Below are 23,149 nucleotides of genomic sequence, written 5' to 3' on the forward strand. Positions count from 1 at the left end.
TTATAATATTTTTTCATTTTCACAATTATCTATGCCCCACATCACCAAAACAAATTATTTGTTATTAATATTTTGATATTTTTTTATTTTCACTATTATTGATAATGAAACATTTAGGGTTTTAAGTTGTAAGAATCATGGGGATGTAGCTCAAATGGTAGAGCGCTCGCTTTGCATGTGAGAGATATAGGGATCGATACCCTACATCTCCAAAAATAAGACTATCTATTATTAAATAATATTGTTTCTTTTCAATTTTTCCTTATTCATGACCTGTTGTGTAGCAATATTTCTTCATTTTCACTATTATTGATCACGAAAAATTTAGGGTTTTGTGATGCAAAAATTGTGGGGATGTAGCTCAGATGGTAGAGCGCTCGCTTAGCATGTGAGAGGTACGGGGATCGATACCCCGCATCTCCAAAAGAAAGAAATTATTTTTTTAAGTATGAGTTAATTTAACATGTTATGTATAAGGTGGGTACGAGAAAAAAAGAAAACATACTTATATAAGGATAAATTTAATGATTATTATATCATTATGGCTATGCCATTTTTATAGATAAAAGAGAGTAATTCTAGTAGTTATACTGCTACTTGTGGAGAGGGAATTTGATGACTTCCTCAAAAGATAAGAGCTTATAGGATGGCGGTAGCGTCCAATGCATATGACGGAACTTCTTCACAATTGCAATATGTTACCAATGAATATAATTGTCATTTATAGCTTCTATCACAACAATATAAAATTTGGGGTCAAAGCCTATTTGGGACTGAAAAGATCGTTCACCACAAGCTTGTAAATTAAATTATATCTACCACCTCTGAAATTTTCCACGGCAAACCTTCCAACAGCTTGCACTTCATCGTTGACATCCTTAATTGGAACTAGATTTGAAGGCAAATCTTCTCCACAACTCACTTTGGAACACTTTTATAGATAGTTTCAACAAACTTCTTTGCTCGTGAATACTTTGGAGTTCGATATTTATAGTTGTGGAGAACGTTATTTAAATTGATATGATCGAATCTTACAACAAAGTCTAATTGAGCCTCCCTCTATTAGGAGATAGCTTCGAATCAAATTCTTTAGTTTGAACAATGATTGCATTGTTTTAGTCAAACAACCGAGACTAGTGTATTACCAATAGTATAAATATTTTGTACGTGTATTTTCTTACATATTAACAATTGTATACAAATAATAACTAAATTTATGAGTAGAAGTTTGGATGGAGTTTTATTAAATAGGTAATCTTTAATTATATCTAAAAATATATAAGGTTTTTTTTTTTTTTATATACATTTACTAGAACAAAACAATGATTCAAGAAGATGTCATTCATGTCATGTTTTAATTTTTATTCTTTCTTATTTCTCAAAGATTAAAAAAAAAAAAAAAGTTATCCTCTCTCGCATATGGTTCGTTATTTGATTATTTTCTCTTGAGTGAATTTTAAGTGAAACACATTCTCTACCCAAGTAATTGCAAGATGCAAGCTTCACACTAAGAGGAATCAAAGTCTCAAGTATCAACGTCCTCAAGTGTCAATTTTTATTCTCCATCTCAACATAAATTAAACATATTTTCGTGAAAATATCTATTTATAAAAGCAAAATATCTCAGACTCACAAAAATAAAAATGAGATATAGATACGAGACATAAATATGATACCAAATAGATATGGTAACATGTCATTTGTAAAAAACGAGGACACCGATGTGATAACGATACATTAATTAAAAAGAATTATTTCAAAAAATTTATCAATTTTATATTAGAAATTAATTCATATAAATAAGTTTATACGTTTGTATACTTAAAAAAAAGCTTAAGGTACGTTTCACTCTCAAAATATATTCAAACTCAAGGGTATGATACGAAATGCTGGATTATAAATTTGTAATGCATCCATTATATTAACAAGTGTTGAGTACATGCCCAACACGTGTCAGATTAGTGAAACTAAGTTATTCTCATGCTTTCTTTACACCTATTTAAAGTAGTTTGAAAACTAGCACGTCAAATATTATAATTGACTAACTACAACATTAATTTTGTCCCTTAAGGATGGTTTTGACCAAAGAGAAATAAAATCCTTAATTTAGTACATGGTTGCAAAGATGGACATGAGAATGAGTTATTCTCATATGGAAAGAGATTTAACCATAAGTTATATCTCATATCCTCTCTTAACCAATTATTTAGTTTTATTTAGTATGTTTCAGAAAGATACTTCCATCAATAGCAAAAAAAAAAAATTAAATAAATAAATAAATAGAATAGATTAAATTAGCCAAAAGTAATGGCTAACACAATTAAAAAAATGTAACAAAAACACAGAAGGAAGATTAGAAACACAAGTAAAAACAAAAAAACAAACAGCCAAAAATCAAAATTTGAAAAGTGTTAAACAGTTTTGATATATAGACATTTCAAGACTTTACTACTGCAATATTCCCATGAAATCTAACACTAGAGCATCATAAAATTTAGAGAAATGATTGAAATGGTGAATGGGTCCTTGACCATAGGAATGAAAATGGTGAATGGGTCATTGACGATAGTCGACCGCTATACTCTGGTTTTGGATGTAAGTGATGATTAACGGCAATATGAGATGTCAATACCACACCGTTATCAAGAGGAAGTAAAGTAGAGTATAATAGATCAAGCGATCCATTTGTTGAGAGTGCTATAAGAGGCACACAATTAAGAATGTTGGATATAACTACTCTTTCACATCAGAGGGATGAGTCTCATAGATCCAACTACAATATCAAAGAAACTTTCGGTGGTAGTGATTGCTTGCATTGGTGTCTCCGTGGTATCCCAGAAACATGTAACATGATTTTTCTTGCTCAAATATTGCTTCTTAAAAGTTCACTTTTAAGTAATCCAAGAAGGCTACTTAATTTGCAGCCTCTAGGGAAGATGATCACTCTGAGGTGGGTTTCTTAGTGAATATGCAATTATATAATCAGGGTTTTATATCAATGGTTCCATTTATATCTATAAATGAAATTTGTGGTGTATTTTTTAGAAATTCAACAATAATCATATGTTATTTGGTTACCATTCTAAAGAAATTCAACTTTCGACCTTTTGTGAATGCTCAAAGCTACTTGTAAAGTATTGCCGATTATGATCCATAATACTCACCGGCTCGAAATTGAGGTTTGTTCATGTTTGAAATTGTGACAAACCAAAAGACAAGATGCTTATTAATATTGTTTGTGATTGCTGTTGTGAATTCTTCATCTTTGAATACATATTTTGGTTGGCTCATGAATATTTCCATCTTTTAAAAATATTATTTTTTTAGTTCGAGCCTAATTTCATAATGTGCGATTGACTCACAATATTACAATATTTTAAGTTACTTTTAAGATTAAAGGTCGATGAATAAACTAATTGCTGCAAGTTTTTTTTATGCATCTTATTTTGATCTAGCACATAAAGTAATTACTGAGTTTGACAAAATTGAAATAAAATCAAATAAAATCACTCAAACAAATCAATAAAATTGAAAAAAAATTAGCCTTATGACACTTCCTTCAACTCGAAGGGGGCGGTAAACCAAGGATTCCTTCGCCCAAGACCCATGATCCAACTCCCAACATGGAAATGATAAGCTATAGAATCATTCCAAGAACCTCAATGGATGGGTTACAAACTCACATTACCAACCTCGACAACTGGACGTGTCACCGGTGTTAGAGGAACTACTGCATCAGAGAAAGTCCATGGGGATAGAAGATCCTGTTGAAGGATGATAGACCAACCGTAATCTTCAGCCCAACAAGCAAAGCTTTTGTAGAAGCAAGAACCCTTGTATTAAAGAAATTAACACCTTCTTATACAAAATTTGGATAAACCAAGAAATAAAGCTAGAATTAGATTATGAGATCCAAGAGTAAGAAGCAAGATTTGGAACCTTTTTCAAAATTGAGTCACTCCACAATCGAACTTGATCAAGGCTTGACTGAATCACTCAGATGCAATCTACCACAAGAATTGCATCAAACTTAAAAACGTCAAAGATATGTTCGGATTTCTATAAGGGGAAACGTCTCAACTTAAGAGATCAATTTCATTGTCCACAAATATGCTTTGACATAATAATTTGGTGGTATTTATAGTCTCCCCACAAGAAAAAGTTAGTGCCCGTGATTTAATTTCGATCCCTTTAAATCTCCATAGAAGACGAAGTCAATTTGAGCATTACAAATTTTATGAAATTAAAATAATAAATAAAGTTTTCTAACCACTCATGAAATGATGCTTGCAACTTCATCCGCTACTTCAACCGTGCAAATATTTACTTATGAAATGACGGTTGAACCTAGCCTATCCAATTTTGTAGATGAAGTATGAATGCTTGTTGAATCTTCTTGGCCTTGGGTTGTGTAATAGGTTCAGTTGGAACACCATGATTCTTATCATCATCCCCCTCTTTAAAAGAATTCGTCCTCGAATCAGAAAAATCATCACCTACATCAAAAGAACTCAACTCAGTAACATTGAAAGTAGAATGTACACCGTGATTCTTATCATCATCCCCGTCTTTAAAATTCGTCCTCGAATCAGAAAAATCATCATCTACATCAAAGGGACTCAACTTAGCAACATTGAAAGTATAATGTATTGACAATTCTATGGGAAGATCAATTTTATTGTTCCATGCAATCAAATGAGTCATTTTACTAAATGTCTTACAGAGCATTTATAGTCAAATAAAGAATTAGGAATTCACGCTATCTTTAGATCTACAGACTCACTCCCAGTTGAATCTCCAGCCAACATTAAAAATAAAAATATTTTCACTACTTCATTGAGATTTTAAAAAGCAATTATCAATCACTAATTTTAGATTGAATAGTCAGGTTATGCCCAGCTTAACAACTTTCAGATTTGTAGTCTGACGCTCTCAAAACTGAGTTATCCACACTAATATTTGAAAAAAAAAATCATAAGTAAAGGTATTTCCACTAATTCATTATATTTTTAAAAAGAAATAATCACTAATTTTAGATTGAAGAAAGTTATGCACCTTAATAGACTTATGCAAAGTACACCAAGTGCGGTGAATATGGATTAAGCATGTAACCTTCCGATATTCATTCCCAACTGAGCTATCCCCGCTAACATTAAAAATCAAAATTCATGTGTAAGGGTATTTCCGCTAATTCATTATTCATTGAAATTTTAAAAATAAATAATAACTAATTTTTTATTGAATAGTTAGCTTATGGAAACTAGTGAGGTGAACGTGAAGATTAAACATGTGACCTTCAAATCTTTAGTTTGAGACTCTCCCAGCTGAGCTATCCCCGCTAAGATTAAAAATAAAAATTCATAAGTAAAGCTATTTCCACTAATTCATTATATTTTAAGAAGAATTTATAATCAACTAAACTATAAGATACAATGAATGTCGATCAAACACAAGACCTTCCAATATTCAATCTGATGCTCTCCCAACTAACATAAAAAAATGAATAATCACATGTTTTAGATTGAATAGTCAGGTTGTGCAACTTAGTCAACTTATGCCAGTTGGATAAAAAACGTGATAGATCTTCCTCTAATTCATTGATATTGAGATTTTAAAAAGAAATAATCGCTAATGCAATGAACGTGGATCAAACACGTTACCTTTAAATCTTCAATATGAAAAAATGAATAATCACATGTTTTAGATTGAATAGTCAGGTTGTGCAACTTAGTCAACTTATGCCAGTTGGATAAAAAACGTGATAGATCTTCCTCTAATTCATTGATATTGAGATTTTAAAAAGAAATAATCGCTAATGCAATGAACGTGGATCAAACACGTTACCTTTAAATCTTCAATATGACGCTCTCCTCACTAATATTAAAATTGAAAATTCAAAAAGTAAAGGTAAACTTATGCCAGTTGGATAAAAAACGTGACAGATCTTCCTCTAATTCATTGAGATTGAGATTTTAAAAAGAAATAATCGCTAATGCAATGAACGTGGATCAAACAAATGTTACCTTTAAATTTTTAATATGGCTAATGCAATGAACAAAAACGTGACAGATCTAATCGCTAATGGCGCCACTAATTTTAAGAGTCAGATTCTGCACTTGAACAAAGTGCGGTGAACGTGGATCGAACACGTGACCTTCAGATCTTCAGTCTGACGCTCTCCCAACTGAGCTATCCCCGCAATCATTCAAAATAAAAATTCATCAGTAAAGGTATTTTAGATGATTCATTGAGATTTTAAAAAGAAATAATGACTAATTTTCTATTGAATAGTCAGGTTATGCAAAATAGGTGTGGTGAACATGGAGATCGAACACGTGACCTTCAAATCTTAAATTTGACGCTCTCCAAACTGAGTTATCCCTGCTAACATTAAAAATGAAAATTTTTAAGTAAAAGTATTTACGCTAATTAATTGAAATTTTAGAAAGAAATAATCACTAATTTTAAATTGAATAGTCAAATTATGCAAGATCGAACATGAGACCTTTAGATCTTCAATCTAATGCTCTCTCAACTGAGCTATCCACACTAACATTAAAAGTGAAAATTCATCAGTAAAGGTATTTTCGCTAATTCATTTTAATTTTAAATATAAATAATCACTAATTTTTAATAAGATATTCAAGTTATCAACTTGTATAAGGTGCGGTGAACTAGAACACGTTAGGTATTTCCGATAATTCATTGAGATTTCAGAAAGGAATAATGACTAATTTTAGATTGAATAGTTGAGTTATGCAACTAGAATCAGGTGCGGTGAACGTAGAGATCAAACACGTGACCTTCAAATCTTCAGTCTGATGCTCTCCCAACAGAGCTATCCCCACTAATATTAAAAATGAAAATTCATAAGTAAAGGTACTTCCGATAATTCATTATATTTAAAAAAGAAATAATCACTAATTTTAGATTGAATAAGCAAGTTGTGTTTTTAGATTGTATAGTCAGGTAATAAACTTGTATTAGGTGCGTTGAACGTGGATAAAACACGTGTGACCATCAAATCTTCCGTCTAACAATCTCCCAACTGAGCTACTCTTGCTAACATTAAAAATGAATATTCATCAGTAAAGGTATTGGGTACGCTTCTGGAAATTCAACAAAAGGCAATAGTATTAGACCGAGATGCCAGATTTAAATCTCGCTTCTAGAAAATTCAACAAAAGGCATTGGGTACGCAGTTATAGTACGACATTCCACCCATAAACAAATGGTCAAACAGAAACGCTCAAGCAAATATTGGAAGACATGTTGAGGGCATATGTGATGGATTTAGCAGGAAGCTCGGATAAGTACCTATCCATTATGAAATTCTGTTATAATAATAGTTGCCAAGCAACCATAAAAATGGCCACATATGAGGTTCTCCACGGACGAAGATTTTGATCCCCTATCTTTTAGGAAGAAGGGGGGCAAACGACAACTATTGGGCCAGAGCTATGCAAATTACCAACGCCGCAGTCCAAAAGATTAAAGCTAGGATACAAACCGCACAAAGCCGAGAGAAAAGCTATGCAGACCTAAGGCGCAAGGACATGGAATTGTTGCTAGGGGATCATATAGTCCTAAAGGTAGCACCACCCCATGAGAGGGGTGCTCAGGTAGGGTAAAGAGGGGAAGCTAAGCCCTAGGTTTATCTGTCCCTTTGAGATATTAGAAAGGATTGGATCTAGAATCGGGCAATGCCCAAATTTGTCTACAGTACATAATATCTTTCATGTATCCATACTACGGAAGTATACCCTAGATCCTTCGCAAGTACTGGCTCATGAAACTCTCTTCTTGAGAGATGACCTAACGTATAAAGAATAAACGATTCAAATAATAGACAAGAAAGTCAAAAGATTGAGAAACAAGAAAATCGCTCTTGTTAAGGTCCTATGGAAAAATCATAGAGTAGAAGAAGCCACTTGGGAAACAAAAGGCAAATAAGAACCTTGTACCATGGCCTATTTTAGAATAAGCACATTCGATGACCGAAAGTTTTCAAAGGAGAGGAGAATTTGCAACACTCAAGGTCTTCAATAAGAGACCGTGTATAATCCCTACTAAGTTGTATCTAGAAGCAAGAACAAGTAGAATTGAAAAAACATTGAGAAAATGGTACTTTTTCTAATTTTTATAAACTTCGTGAATCATTAAATTTTTTATAGAATAATAATTACAAGGGGCTTAAAAAAGGAAGGCTCCGATCGGAGAAGACTTTTCTGGCAGAAGATTCAAAAAAATCAAGAATGAAATTATAGAAATTCTAGATGTTTCAATGGTAGTGGAAAATCCGTCTATAAATTATGAATTAGGGTAGACTATTAGGGGCAAGAAGCAAGCTTAATCGAGTACCAAATCGAGAGATACAAGATTTTTGTTTTGGGGTATCGTGCTCATGGGTTTACCTCGAATTCGAGAACTAGTCAACTATTTATTTCCAAACTTGTTCCTGCACCTTCTAAATAAGTTTACCCATAAGTTTGGTGAAGGAAAGAGGTCCTCAAAGTGCTAGTAGGTTTTCCCATGAATCAGTCCATGTTAGGTTACCCTCTAATGTTTTCGTAAGCTAAAACCTCAACTCTTAAAGCCTAACCGAAGACATTAGGTATAAACCTAAGTTCATCAATAATCCATGTACCAAGTACCTAGAACCATGTGAATAACATGCTAAATAAGTTGCTAGGATCCATACCCATAAGTAACCATTATTTTCCATTACGATGTGTACAAAAAGTCCCATATTCCTCTTTAGGTAGGATGTCCTGCAATATGTATCATGAGCTGGATGTTATGATAGGCCTACCTTTCCCATCAGCTAAACGAGATGTCCTGCACCACGATTTACCAGTAGGATTACATGATTATGACGACACCACTCATGTGTTCATGGGGAGAAAATTGAAGGTTATTTTAGGGGAAGGTTTTTCAGGATCAGTATATAATACATGACACGATGACCTCTTAGTTCTAGGATCTTGAAAACATAACAAGAAGTAATATCCTAGCTTAAGGTCGCGATTAAGACCCTATTAGTAGGCTACTTACTAAGTTTTACTCACTCCATGTTTATCATTTTTTTTTCAAGTAACTAAGAGTTGGTCGTGGATGAGAGCAGACTTTGGAGTGCGAGCCATGGACTAACCTCTGTTTTTAAAATAGTATTTTTTGTTCTTCTTTTGAGTCTGCTTCTTATTTTGTGTTTGTAACGATTATGTATATGTAACACCCCAAACATGAAGAAAATTAGCTCCTATAAGAATAAGCCACTCATCAAAGACCAAGGATAGAAAGAAAAAAAATTAAAGTTTTAAGCAAGAACAAGGGACTTAGTCAATTGAGTACCCTAGCAAGTGATTTCAAGAAGTTAAAAGGCCTTTTAAAAAGAATTGGAAAGAAAAAAGTAAATGAAAAGGGGAAAAAAGTCATTTTATCAATTATAAAAAATCTTTCCAGATTTGTAATTCCCTATCTAGAAGGAATCTCAAGATTCAAAATAAGGGGGAAGTGATCAAAAAACAATGAGAAATTTGTAAAAAAATTATGGATTTTTCGAGAAAAATACTAATAAAATATTCGAAAAGTGGAAAATTACCAAAATACCCCTGAAATAATGGATAATTATATAAATGCCACTCTAATTATAATCAGAGCATCTACCATGACCATTCGAGCAAAATCCTTCGAACTCAAATCTCAACTGTTGGATCTCCTCCAAAATTTGATATGATTTAGAACGAACATGCACAGATCATCACATCCAACGCTAGTATTCAAAGCCAAGGTCGGTAAGGCTATGATCGGAGTTGATGTCTTCGAAAAATTATCCAGAGAGTTCAATCTCTAAATAACGAAGATTCTAGAGCTCTCAATGTTGGTTTAAGCTCCTCCTATAAAGAATGAAGTAGGAGCAACAATACGGAATAAGAATCGAGAAAGATTGATCCCCGAATCGAAGACAATAAGCGTTTAGATTATGGGTCTCCTACTCTCAGATTTCTTCCAAATTCGAGAGCAATCCTTCGCCACTTCTCTTCGAACTTCTAAATAATGTAGATTCTGGAGCTCTCAATGTCGGTTTAAGCATCTCCTATAAAGTCTGAAGTAGGAGCAACAATACGGAATACGAATCGTGAAAGGTCGATCTCCCAATCGAAGGCAATGAGCGTTTAGATTATCGGTCTCCTACTCTCAGATTTTTTCCAAATTCGAGAGAAATCCTCCACCATTTCTCTTCAAACTTAATTCCAGTTTCTCAACAAGATTACCCAAAAGTTCTATGAAGAATTAGTTTTTGCACCTCCAAGGAATGCTTCTATAGAAGACCACAAGGAAAAATAACCTCGAGAGAGTGCCGAATTGAAGGAAATAGGTTTCAAAATTAAATTGGGGATAAGAGTCGAATTTCTATCTATGATCTCTTTTCCTTCAAATTAAGGATTCCTCTAGCTTCAGAGGAATAAGTTGAGTAAACTTGATGAAGGAATCGAGAGCTGAAGCATCGTAGAACAAGCTACCCAAGAGATCGAAAATCTGGCGTTTCGAGTGAGTTGCATACTGGGAACGATTCTGGAAATTAAGGTCCTTGACTCAAAGACATTCTTCCAAACCAATTCCTTTAGCTTGAAGAAAGGATATGGAAGAGGTTCAATGAAGAAATAGGGCCTTAAATCCTCTAGAATCGGCTACCCAATAAAAAATCCTTTGTTTTATCTCCAGCGATAAATCAGATTTTGGATGAACTTTGGAAGTGAATATCTTAGGCTATGATCTACGAGAAGGTATCAAATTAATCCTAGCCCTTCCTTGTAACACCCATCTTTAAGTTTCACGAAGAAATCAAGGAGAGAAATGTTGTAAATGTGGCTGTACAGGCCGAGTTTCAGATGGCGGCGACGCGAAAAATGCGCATCTTCTTCCTGTTCAGAGGAAGAAAACGATGATATGGCCAGTTCAACTGAAAGCTCAAGAATAGAGGTCCCAAACGTCGGCGACGAGGAAAGTTGTCACCTTGGACTCTTTGTTATGAAATACTTGTAGAAATCGCTTGGATTTTCATATGAACCCTAAAACAAGTATAAGTTAAGGATATATGAAAGAACCCTGAGTTAAGACCCTGAACCGATCAAATAGCTTGAGATTTAAGTAACGTTAAAATAAACCACAATATGAGCTCCGCTGCCTATCAAATTTTAATACTGAGCATATTATAGTATGTCAAGGTTAGATATGAAATTTGGTGGTCATTGGATCAGGATGAGTAGGTAAACCATGAAACTGTGTAAAATGACCACAATGCCCCCAAGGTAATTTACCTTCAGCTCATGACCTAGATGACCTTCAAATGCCATGAAATTCATTAGTAGATCTTATTTTATGAAATGTTATACAAATCCTTATCCCAAGAGATTATAAGGTAATGAAGTTTGGGAGTTATTGGAAAACTTTAGTTAGCGAAACCAAGGTATGGGAGAAAATGCTATCCACATGACTTTTGCCATGAAGCACGATGTTTATAAGTTTTGTAGTCAATGTTGTCAATGTTTGCTGCACACAAGAAAAAGATAGGGATCTTAAATTTTGAAGTCACTTTTGGAAAGTATGGTAGATAAATTGGGTACCAAATTTGTTTTCAACTGCATGTCATCCTCAGACTCATGAAAAAACTGAGGTGGTTAATAAAATATTATGAGCATGAGTTAGAACTATTATTTATAAGAATATTAAGTCATAAATTGGTAACAAATTATTGTTTTCAACTGCATGTGATCTTTAGATTAATGAGCAGATGATTAATAGAACATTAGGAGCATTGCTTAGGGCTATTATTTGTAAGAATATTAAGTCTTGGGATGAATGTTTGCCACTCATTGTTCTCTTCTTGAAGTTGTTTATGGATTTAATCTACTTACGTTTCTTGATTTGCTTTCTATTCATTCTAATATTTTTGTGAGAAAAGCTGCCACAAGTAAGGCAAGTGGGATCAAAACATTGCATAAAGAGAGGAAGGAGACAATTGAGAAACAAAATTTCAATGTTGCTTCAAGAATTAACAAAGGACGGAATGAAATCATTTTTCAACCCGGTAATTGGGTTTGGATACATTTTCGCAAGGAGTGATTCTCATCTCAAAGGAAGACAAGGTTGCATCCAAGAGGGGATGACCCTTATCAAGTTCTTGAAAGAATTAATAACAATGCATATAAAATGATCTTCCATGAGAATTTTCAGCACATCCTACTTTCAATGTTGCTGACTTGAGTCCTATTGATGTAGGTGATGATTTTCTGATTCGAGGATGAATCCTTCTGAAGAAGGGGAAGATGGTAAAGATCACGGTGTTCCAAATGTTCCAACTGGACCTATTACACGATCCAAGGCCAGGAAGAATCAACAAGCATTCATTCTTCATCTACAAAATTAGATAAGCTCGGTTCAACTATTATTTCATGTGTTACAAGCTTATTAGATTGAGAAAGAACCATTTGGAGCTTCAAAAGTGAATATTTACATGGTTGAAGGAGCAGATGAAGTTACAAGCATCATTACATACATGAGTTGTTAGAAAACTTTATTTATTTTTAATTTCATAAAGTTTGTAATGGTAGAATTGTCAAATTGACTTCGTCTTTTGTGGAGATTCAAGGGAATCGAGATTAAATCCCGGCCACTAACTTCTTTTGTGTGGTGACTATAAGTACCCACAAATTATTATGTAAAAATAAGATTTGTGATGAATGAAATTGATCTCTCAAGTTGAGAAGTTTTCCTTCAAAATCTAAGCATCATCTATGTCATTTTTAAGATTCATGTCATTCTTGCGGTAGAATTGCATGTGAGCCATTTAGTCAAGCTTTGATATTGTGTGGTTGAGTCAAATTCTCAACCTTTATTTTTGGGATTTCTTTTCTCCGTATTCATTGTAATTTATCCTAATACAAACGAGTTTATTTTTCTAGGGAATGTATTAAGCACATGAATTTATTAATTACGGTGAACTTTTGTATAAAACGAAGTAAATACAAATGGAGTAACATGAGTTTAAAATTAGGTGGAATGAACAAACAAAAATAATGAGTTTAAAATTACCAAACAAAATATCAATTTTCAAATGGAATGAAGACATAAGACTATTCCAAAAAAGAAAGGACAAAATAAAAATATTAAATACATTTTCAATTAATGCATTTTGTTGAGAGATATTAGGGTCTGAATCTTAAAAATAAAAATATTAAATATATTTTCAATTAATGCATTTTGTTGACAAAATAAAAATATTAAATACATTTTCAATTAATGCCCCTATGTCTAAATCTTTTCTTATCAAAGGACTTCATATTCGACATCAACCTAACTTCATATTCGACATTTTATACTTACACTCATGCTCTTAATACTCATAGTCTTTCTTAACATCTCATCCCTAGACTTTATTCTCCAAGACACATTATTTTATACTTACCATCATGCTCTTAGTACTCATAGTCTTTCTTAACATCTCATCCCAAGGCTTTATTCTCCAAGACACATCATTTTATGCTTACCATCATGCTCTTAATACTCATAGTCTTTCTTAACATCCTATCCCAAGGCTTTATTCTCCAAGACACATCATTTTATACTTACCATCATGCTCTTAATACTCAAAGTCTTTCTTAACATCCCATCCCAAGGCTTTATTCTCCCAGACACATTCTACATCTAAGGACTTCATGTGTTTCCTGCAATACAACAAAATACGACCTTAATACCTAGGCCTAAGGCTTCATACATACGTTTCAAGTAGTAAAACAAGGGCATTTGGTCTAGTGGTATGATTCTTGCTTTGGGTGTGAGAGGTCTCGAGTTTGATTCTCAAAATGCCCCTTCAAGAGATTGTAGTACGAATTGTGGGGATGTAGCTCAAATAGTAGAGCGCTCACTTCTGATGTAGAAAGTTACAGGGTTGATTCCTTGCATCTCCAAAATGAATCAATCACTAAATATATTATTTCTTTTCAATTTTTTCTTATTTACGACATAATTAGCCGGGATAGTTTTTCATGTCACTATTTTAAAAATTACTTCTTTTCAATTTTTTCTTATTTACGACATAATTAGCCGGGATAGTTTTTCATGTCACTATTTTAAAAATTACTTCTTTTCAATTTTTCCTTATTCATGACATGTTGAGTAGTGATATCTCCAAAATGAATCAATCACTAAATATATTATTTCTTTTCAATTTTTTCTTATTTACGACATAATTAGCCGGGATAGTTTTTCATGTCACTATTTTAAAAATTACTTCTTTTCAATTTTTCCTTATTCATGACATGTTGAGTAGTGATATTTGTTCATTTTCACTATTATTGATGATGGAAAATTTAGGGTTTTGTGATGCAAGAATTGTAAGGATGTAGCTTCGCTTAGCATGCGAGAGGTACGACTTAGCATACGAGAGGTACGGGGATCGATACCTCGCATCTAGGGGCATTTAGGGTGTTTATTTCCCATGTGGAAAGTATGAGGATCAATACCTTGCATCTTCAATTAAATCGATTACTAATTTTTCTTATCTTTTCAATTTTTTCTTATTTAGGACATAATGAACTGGGATAGTTTTTCATTTTCACTACTACTGATGACGAGATGCTTAGGACTTTATGATGTAAGAATTGTGGGGATACAGCTTAGATGGTAGAGCGCTTGCTTTGCATGCAAGAGATATAGGGATCGATACCCTGCATTTCTAGATTTTCTTCATTTTCACTATTATTGATGATGGGAAATTTAGGGTTCTATGATGTACTATTTTATTTCTATTCAATTTTTTCTTATTTATGACATAATGAGTAGCGATATTTTCATGTTTTCATTTTTCTACTTTTTTTGCATGCATTTAGAAATGAAGCAAAATTAGTCTGGTTGTCACGCTTAAACCTATTATCCTTCCACCAATAGGAGCAAAAGGCAACGTTACTATGTGAAACTAGTTTCATGTCATTTATTTAACAACAAGGGTGTTAGCATGCATTTAGAAATGAACCCATATTTAAAAAATTTAGATAAAATAAAAAAGAATTGTTATCTCAAAGATAATGATACTATGTGAAACTAGCCTCAAGATGCTTCCTTAACTCTTAGGGGCGGTAAACCAACGGTTCCTTCATCTAAGACCCATGGCCCAACTCCCAACATGGATAACTCTTAGGGGCGGTAAACCAACGGTTCCTTCATCTAAGACCCATGGCCCAACTCCCAACATGGAAGGGATAATATGGAGAATCATTCCAAGAACCCTAACGGATGGGTTACAAACTCACATTATCAAGCTCGACAACAAACAATGTTGCCGACAAACTTATGAAGACTACATGAAATTACGAATATATAAATGTAGGATTTTTTAATTTACCGATTTTTAAAATGTTAAATTATGTAAAATTACTGGCAAATAAGAATATTTTAGAGAGTTTTTTTTTTTTTTTTTTTTAAGATTTAGATATTTAAGAAAAGAGAAAATGAATAAAAATAGGACACATTTTATAGATTTAAGAATGAAATAAGGGTATTTAAAAAGCTAAAAAAACAAGGAGATGAAATATAATGATATTATTGGGTCATAGGTTGAAGAAGATGAGTGAGTGAAAATAAAAAGGCAACTCACTCTTAGTTAGAACCTTATTTTAGAATGTTAAAGGGCACAAGTTTTGAAAGTTCATGAATATTTTAGGTACTAATGGTTTTGTCAATATAGGAATGCAACTTATATTAATATTCATATTAAAAAATTATTTTTTTATGTTTATGTCACGAGCCATTTCCGGTGGGTTCTCGAAGAAAGTTAAAAGAGGTTGAACACAAAGTAAAATGTTTTCTCGAAATAAAAAAAGAATTAAAATATAATAAACATATATATTTACATTATATTCAAAATAGAGATTATAGGTTCATAGTACAAAATAAGGGAAAGGTTAAAAAAAATCATTTTACAACATCAAAAATAGTTTTGGTGGGTGTTGTTACAAAATAAGGGAATCATTTTAAAACATCAAAAATAGTTTTGGTGGGGGTTGTTGGTCTAGGGCAACTATTCTTAGTTACGTGAAAAATATGGAAAATATGAGTGAGTACCTAATTGTAAGTTTTTAACCATGTTCATAGTGGGTGCTTGGATCTTGGTGGTCGGGAGAAAATCGAACAAAGTGTCTGTCCAAAATAAAAGGGCGTTTTTAACCATGTTCATAGTGGGTGCTTGGATCTCGGTGGTCGGGAGCAAATCGAACAAAGTGTCTGTCCAAAATAAAAGGGCGTTTTTAACCATGTTCATAGTGGGTGCTTGGATCTCGGTGGTCGGGAGCAAATCGAACAAAGTGTCTGTCCAAAATAAAAGGGCGTTTTTAACCATGTTCATAGTGAGTGCTTGGATCTCGGTGGTCGGGAGCAAATCGAACAAAGTGTCTGTCCAAAATAAAAGGGCCCAACCTGATTCAAATTGGTGACCTCTTGATTTGCAACCAAATGCTCTACCAATGAGCTATGAACCAATTTTACATGATTTCCACTTAGTGACCCCTTTTACAGAGTGTATCCAAAATAGAAAGGCCCAACAAAGTTCAAACGGGTGACCGGTCAAATTCTCTACCACTGATCCATGGATACATTTTGTAGGATTTTAACCTTAGTGACCCCTTAGACATAATGTCGGTCCAAAAAGTGTAACAAATTTCTATCCAAGATAGAAAGGCCCAACTAGGTTCGAATTGGTGACCTCTTGATCTACAGTCAAATGCTCTAACATTGAGCTATGGACCCATTTTGTATGATCTCAACCTTAGTGACCCCTTATACACATTATCGACCAAAAAGTGACCCTACCGAATTGACTATGGACCAATTTTTTATAAATTGGCGGATTACCTATCGGAAATTAAACATAGGTCGTTAGATTCAAAGTCGAAAGTGCTAACCACTACACCATAGAACCACTTGTTAAACTTTATTTTGGCAGCGATTTTGATAAGCGCCAACAACGCTAGATTTTGCAAAGCTAGAGGTCGTAGTATCCTTGCAAACTTTAACAAAGAAAGCTAACTTAACGAATTGATTTCAACTAGGAGCAGGTTAAAAGGATAAATAACTCTAAGATTGAACTTGGAATCTATGATTGTAACTCTTAGATTCCAAGATGACTCACTCAAGAATTAGCTTGATCATAACTAATCTAATGAATAGATTTTAACACCAAACCTAAAACAAGGTTTGAAAGAAACATAACACCCAAATAGTTTCAAACACAGTTTTTGTATTCCACAATGTTTTCAATCATGAATATTACAAGCATTTAAATAGGCCAAAAAGATAATTCAAACATAATGTAGTTCATCTACCAACTACCCAAAGCTATTAAATACAAATTGAAGAAAATAAGACATAACATAAATAATCTTAAATGTAATTCAACTCTCAAAGATAAAAAGTCTTCAAATTACATTCCAATGTCAAGTGATATTTTATTGTCACTCAATTCTTTTCTTGATTTATTGTAATTGAACTTAAATGTATGAAAAATACGCTGGATTTATTTTAAATTTCCTTTAAAATTGTTGTGCACGGAGTACAATGGAAATAGTATATATATATATATTTTTTTTACTGTTTTGTAATTTGTATGGTATTATTAGAGGCTTTTGAATCAAATATGATATGTGATTCCCTGTCCTCTTTGACCATTTTAGATACCTCCATATCTGATATTTGATGCGTCACATTTCACTATGAGATCTACCCTTGTGTCAATAAGACTTAAGTAGAGAGTTTATTTGACTAATGATTTGATTTTTTTTTTTGGTGGTAGAGATATCCTTTACAAATCAAGACTTATTATTATTTTCAAGACACTCATCAAGACATTTGTAAATGTGCCTGATATCTTGAAGGATTTATGACACGTAATTGAGAGAACCTAAATTTTTTTTGAAGTTGGCTTTTCTATGATACGTCATCATGAAAGTTAAACTCAATGGACCATTGGATGGGTTTTATAAAGGCTCAAATAAATTTAAAATCTAAGAAAACGGATCTGAGTTTGATATTATTTGATTTTGGGTATGGACACAACTAGCTAATTTCTTTTGATTACATTAATGAATGTATGTAGATGTTTAAAGTGTTGATCTTAATGGTTTTAGAAAATATCAACACATCATCAATATAAACTATTGAGATTTTTTGAAAGGATTGAAAATATCATTCATAATCATCTGAAATTCGGATGGAGTGTTTTTTAGCCTAAATCGCATGACGTTCCTCTTATATTTTCTAAACTGGACATTCAATGCTATTTTATATTTGTCCTTTTAGGAAATTAGAATTTTTTGAAGTCCCAATTTCATATCGAATTTTATAAAAACATTCGACTCTAAATTCTTTTTATCAAATCATTTTTTATTTGGATTGGATATCTTATTTATTCTAAAACCTTATTCAAAGGTTTGTAGTTAATTACCAGGATCATAATTTCTGGTTTCTTTTCAACGTGTTGTTAACCTAAAATGTCAGACACGACCACATGCTCTTTGAAGACCTTATCAGCTTCCTCTACAAAATATCACCTAAAATTTCAAAGTATTTAGTGTTTGATTCTTTTTGACTTAACCCTAGGGTTCTATTTACGGTGAACTTGTGATAATTTTTGTCAAATTATATATTTGAATACCTAATACATTAAGATATAATATCTTATTTAAATAATATTAAAATGTCGTAGAATATCATAATATATGTTTAATTAATATGAATCTCATTCAAATTTCAAATATATATTTTTATTTAATGTTTATGATACACGTCAATTATTTTAATATTTAACATATCAAATACGTTAATATGTTTTGATATTATACTTCAAGGCTATAGGAACTTACTCAGAGGACTTGAGAGTTACGTTGGCCCACAATGCATCTCATAGACAATGCAAAACTATGGTGGTGCTCGAAGGTGAATTGTATAAAAAACTAATCATGCACCAAAAAATCATGGGAAGACCATTGATGGAATTGAAGCAATCGACGCTCCCCTTGATGGGTTTCCAATCAAAGACCTAATGTTTGATGTTGACTCTTTTGATGAAAGAGACACACGATCGAAGAACAAGAAACGTAGCGATAGCTCTGAGAACTCTATCACACTCATAAAAAAATGTGTCGAAGAGTTAGACATTACATAGAAGATCTTGCTTTCATCGAGGAGACCCGAGTTTTATTCTCGACAATGAAATTTTATTTTCTTATTTCTTTTATTTTATCGTTTCATATTTAAACTTTACCTAGGTTTGAGAAGCACTATAATGGATGAGTTCAAAAGTATCTTAAATTCAAAAGACTCTTATGAACTTGGTTTGAGAGTCCCTATAATGATTAAGTTCAATAGTATCTTAGATTAAAATGACTTTTATGAACTGTGAACCTTTAATAGGGTTATGTCATAGATATTTGGTTCAATTTCAACAAGTAGGGTTGAGGTGATTCAAACGGTTAATGTGATAATCCGGTCATTTTCAAGGTCTCTTTTGTTGAACGCCATCATGGCTAAGATGACTGAAATGAGCACCCAAGTGAGTTTGACAAGGAGGGTCGTAGAGAACCCCACCCCAAGCCAAGCTCATTTTGGGCTTAACAAACTTAAAATCCAAAAACACAAACCCTTAAATGGGAACTGGGATGCTAAGGAATTAAAAAACTTTATTTTGACGTAGAACAATACTTGAAGGTTACAGGAACTTGCTCGTAGGACCTAAGAGTTACGTTGGCCACAATGCATCTCATGGACGATGGCACTCGAAGGTGGATGATATAAAAAATGGGTCATGCACCATAAACTCATGGGAAGACCGTTGATGGAATTGATGCAATCGACGCTCCCTTGGATGGGTTGCCAATTAAAGACCTGAGGTTTGATGTCGACTCTTTTGAAGAAAAAACCACACGATCGAACACCTCAAAATGTCGCGGTAGCTCTAAGAAATCTACCATACGACCTGAGAGTTGAGGGCTACAAGAACTTTCTCATACGATCTGAGAGTTACGTTAGCCACAATGCATCTCATGGACGATGCAACACTATGATAGTGCTCGAAGGTGAATGGTATATAAAATGGGTCATGCACCATAAACTCATGGGAAGATCGTTGATGGAATCGATGGAATCAATGCTCCCCAGATGGGTTGCCAATCAAAGACCTAACATTCGATGTTGACTCTTCTGAAGAAAGAGCCACATAATTGAATAACTCAAAGCATCGTGGTAGCTCTGAGAACTCTAACACACACAAGGAAGGACGTGTCAAAGAGTTAGACATTAAGCAAAAGATCATGCTAAAACTCTTCAGCGATCTGACAAAAGACTTCAGGACATCCTCACCAAAAATCCATTGTCATCTAGCGGTTAGGATATCTGGCTTTCATTGAGGAGACTTGGGTTCGATCCCTATCAATGAAAAATTATTTTCTTATTGGGTTCGATTCCTGTCAATGAAGTATTAGTTTCTTATTTCATTTTATTTTACAGTTTCTATCTTAGATTAAAAAGACTTTTATGAACTTGGTACCTTTGTTAGAGTTATGTTATAGATATTTGGTTCGATTTCAACAAGTGGAGTTGTGGTGATTCAAATGGTTAATGCGATAATCCAATCGTCTTAGAGGTCTCTCTTGTTGAACGACATCATGGTTGAGATGAACAGGTGATTCAAATGGTTAATGCGATAATCCAGTCGTTTTCGCTGTCTCTCTTGTTGAACGACATCATGGTTGAGATGAGCACCCTGTTTGACAAGTTGGATTGTAGAGAACCACACCTCAAGCCAAGTTCATGTGGACTTAACAAACATAAAATCCAAGAACACAACCCCTTAAATGGAAACTGGGATGCTAAGGAATTAAAAAGATTTATTTTTGACGTAGAACAATACTGGAAGGTTACTGGAACTTGCTCATAGGACCTAAGAGTTACGTTGGTCGCAATGCATCTCATGGACGATGCAAAACTATGGTGGCTCTCGAAGGTGAATGGTAAAAAAAAAAAAGGTTATGCACCATAAACTCATGGGAAGATTGTTGATGGAATCGATATAATCAACGCTCCTCTGGATGGGTGGCCAATCAAGGACCCGATGTTTGATGTTGATCCTTTTGAAGAAAGAGCCAAACGATCGAACAGCTCGAAACGTCTCGATAACTCTGAGAATTCTATCACACACATGAAAGGACGTGTCGAAGAGTTAGACATTACCCAAAACATTATAGTAAAACTCATTAGCGATTAGACAAAAGACTCCAAGACAACTACACTTAAAATTCATTGTTGTCCTAAAGTTTGTATATTTTGCTTTCACATAGGAGATTTTGGTTTAATTAAATGGAATATTATTTTCATATTTCTTTTTATTTTATAGTTTCAACTTTTGTCACCAATTATATTTAAACTTTGCCTAAGTTTGAGAGGCACTTTAATGGTCAAGTTGAATAGTATCTTAGATTAAAAATACTTTTATGAACATCGTACCTATGTTAGTGTTATGTTATAGATATTTTTTTCAATTTAAACAAGTGGGGTTTAGGTGATTCAAATGGTTAATGCGATAATCCGACTATTTTTTAGGTCTCTCTTGTTGAACGCCATCATGGTTGAGATGAGCACCCGAGTGAGTTTGACAAGGAGACTCAAATTTAAATTTTACATACGTTTGAGAGGCACTATAATGGTCAAGTTCAATGGTATTTTAGATTAAAAGAATCTTTTATGAACTTTGTACCTTTGTTAGTGTTACTTTGTACCTTTTGTTTGTATTACTTTGTATGTTTGTTAGTGCTATGTTATAGACATTTGGTCAAGTTCAACAAGTGGGGTTGAGGTGATTCAAATGGTTAATGTCACTTTATTTGATTCAAATTATTAATGTGATAATCCAGTTGAACCGTTACCAGTTATTTCAAAGGGCTCTCTTATTGAACGCCAACAAGTCTGAAATGATTGAGATGAGCACCGTGTGAGTTTGACAAAATTGAAATAAAATCAAATAAAATCACTCAAACAAATTAATAAAATTGAAAAAAAATTAGCCTTATGACACTTCCTTCAACTTGAAGGGGCGGTAAACCAAGGATTCCTTCGCCCAAGACTCCTGATCCAACTCCCAACATGGAAATGATAAGCTATAGAATCATTCAAAGAACCTCAATGGATGGGTTACAAACTCACTTTACCAATCTCGACAACTGGACGTGTCACCGACGTTAGAAGAACGACTGCATCAGAGCAAGTCATGGAGATAGAAGATCCCGTTGAAGGATGATAGACCAACCGTAATCTTCAGCCCAACGACCCAAGGTTTTGTAGAAGCAAGAACCTTTGTATTAAAGAAATTAACACATTCTTATACAAAATTTGGATAAACCAAGATATAAAGCTAGAATTAGATTATGAGATCCAAGAGTGAGAAGCAAGATTTGGAACCTTTTTCTAAATTGAGTCACTTCACAATCGAACTTATCAAGGCTTGATTGAATAACTCAGATGCAATCTACCACAAGAATTGCATGAAACTTAAAAACGACAAAGATATGCTCAGATTTCTATAAGGGGGACCTCTCAACTTAAGAGATCAATTTCATTGATCACAAATATGTTTTTATATAATAATTTTGGGTATTTATAGTCTCCCCACAATAAAATGTTAGTGTCGGTGATTTAATCTCGATCCTTTAAATCTCTGCAGAAGACGAAGTCAATTTGAGCATTACAAACTTTTTGAAATTAAAATAATAAATAAATTTTTCTAACCACTCATGAAATGTTGCTTGCAACTTCATCTGCTACTTCAACCGTGCAAATATTTACTTTTGAATCTCCAAATGATCTTGACTCAAACGAATCAGCTTGTAACACATGACATGACGGTTGAACCTAGCCTATCCAATTTTGTAGATGAAGTATGAATGCTTGTTGAATCTTCTTGGCCTTGGGTTGTGTAATAGGTTCAGTTGGAACACCGTGATTCTTATCATCATCCCCCTCTTCAAAAGGATTAGTCCTCGATTCAGAAAAATCATCACCTACATCAAAAGAACTCAACTCAGTAACATTGAAAGTAGAATGTACA

At 33.4% G+C, this 23,149-nt stretch overlaps 2 non-coding genes across 2 annotated transcripts; one reads left to right on the plus strand and one right to left on the minus strand.

Annotated features, from left to right (window-relative positions):
* Window positions 1–350: 350 nt before the first annotated feature.
* TRNAA-AGC lies at window positions 351–423 on the plus strand. The gene has a single exon. It is a non-coding gene; the product is annotated as a tRNA-Ala (tRNA).
* A 5,703-nt stretch (window positions 424–6,126) lies between these two features.
* Window positions 6,127–6,199, minus strand: TRNAF-GAA. The gene has a single exon. It is a non-coding gene; the product is annotated as a tRNA-Phe (tRNA).
* Between the last annotated feature and the right edge of the window lie 16,950 nt (window positions 6,200–23,149).

This window comes from Cucurbita maxima, unplaced genomic scaffold (assembly GCF_002738345.1).
Source record: "Cucurbita maxima cultivar Rimu unplaced genomic scaffold, Cmax_1.0 Cma_Scf00056, whole genome shotgun sequence".
Taxonomy (NCBI): Eukaryota; Viridiplantae; Streptophyta; class Magnoliopsida; order Cucurbitales; family Cucurbitaceae; genus Cucurbita; species Cucurbita maxima.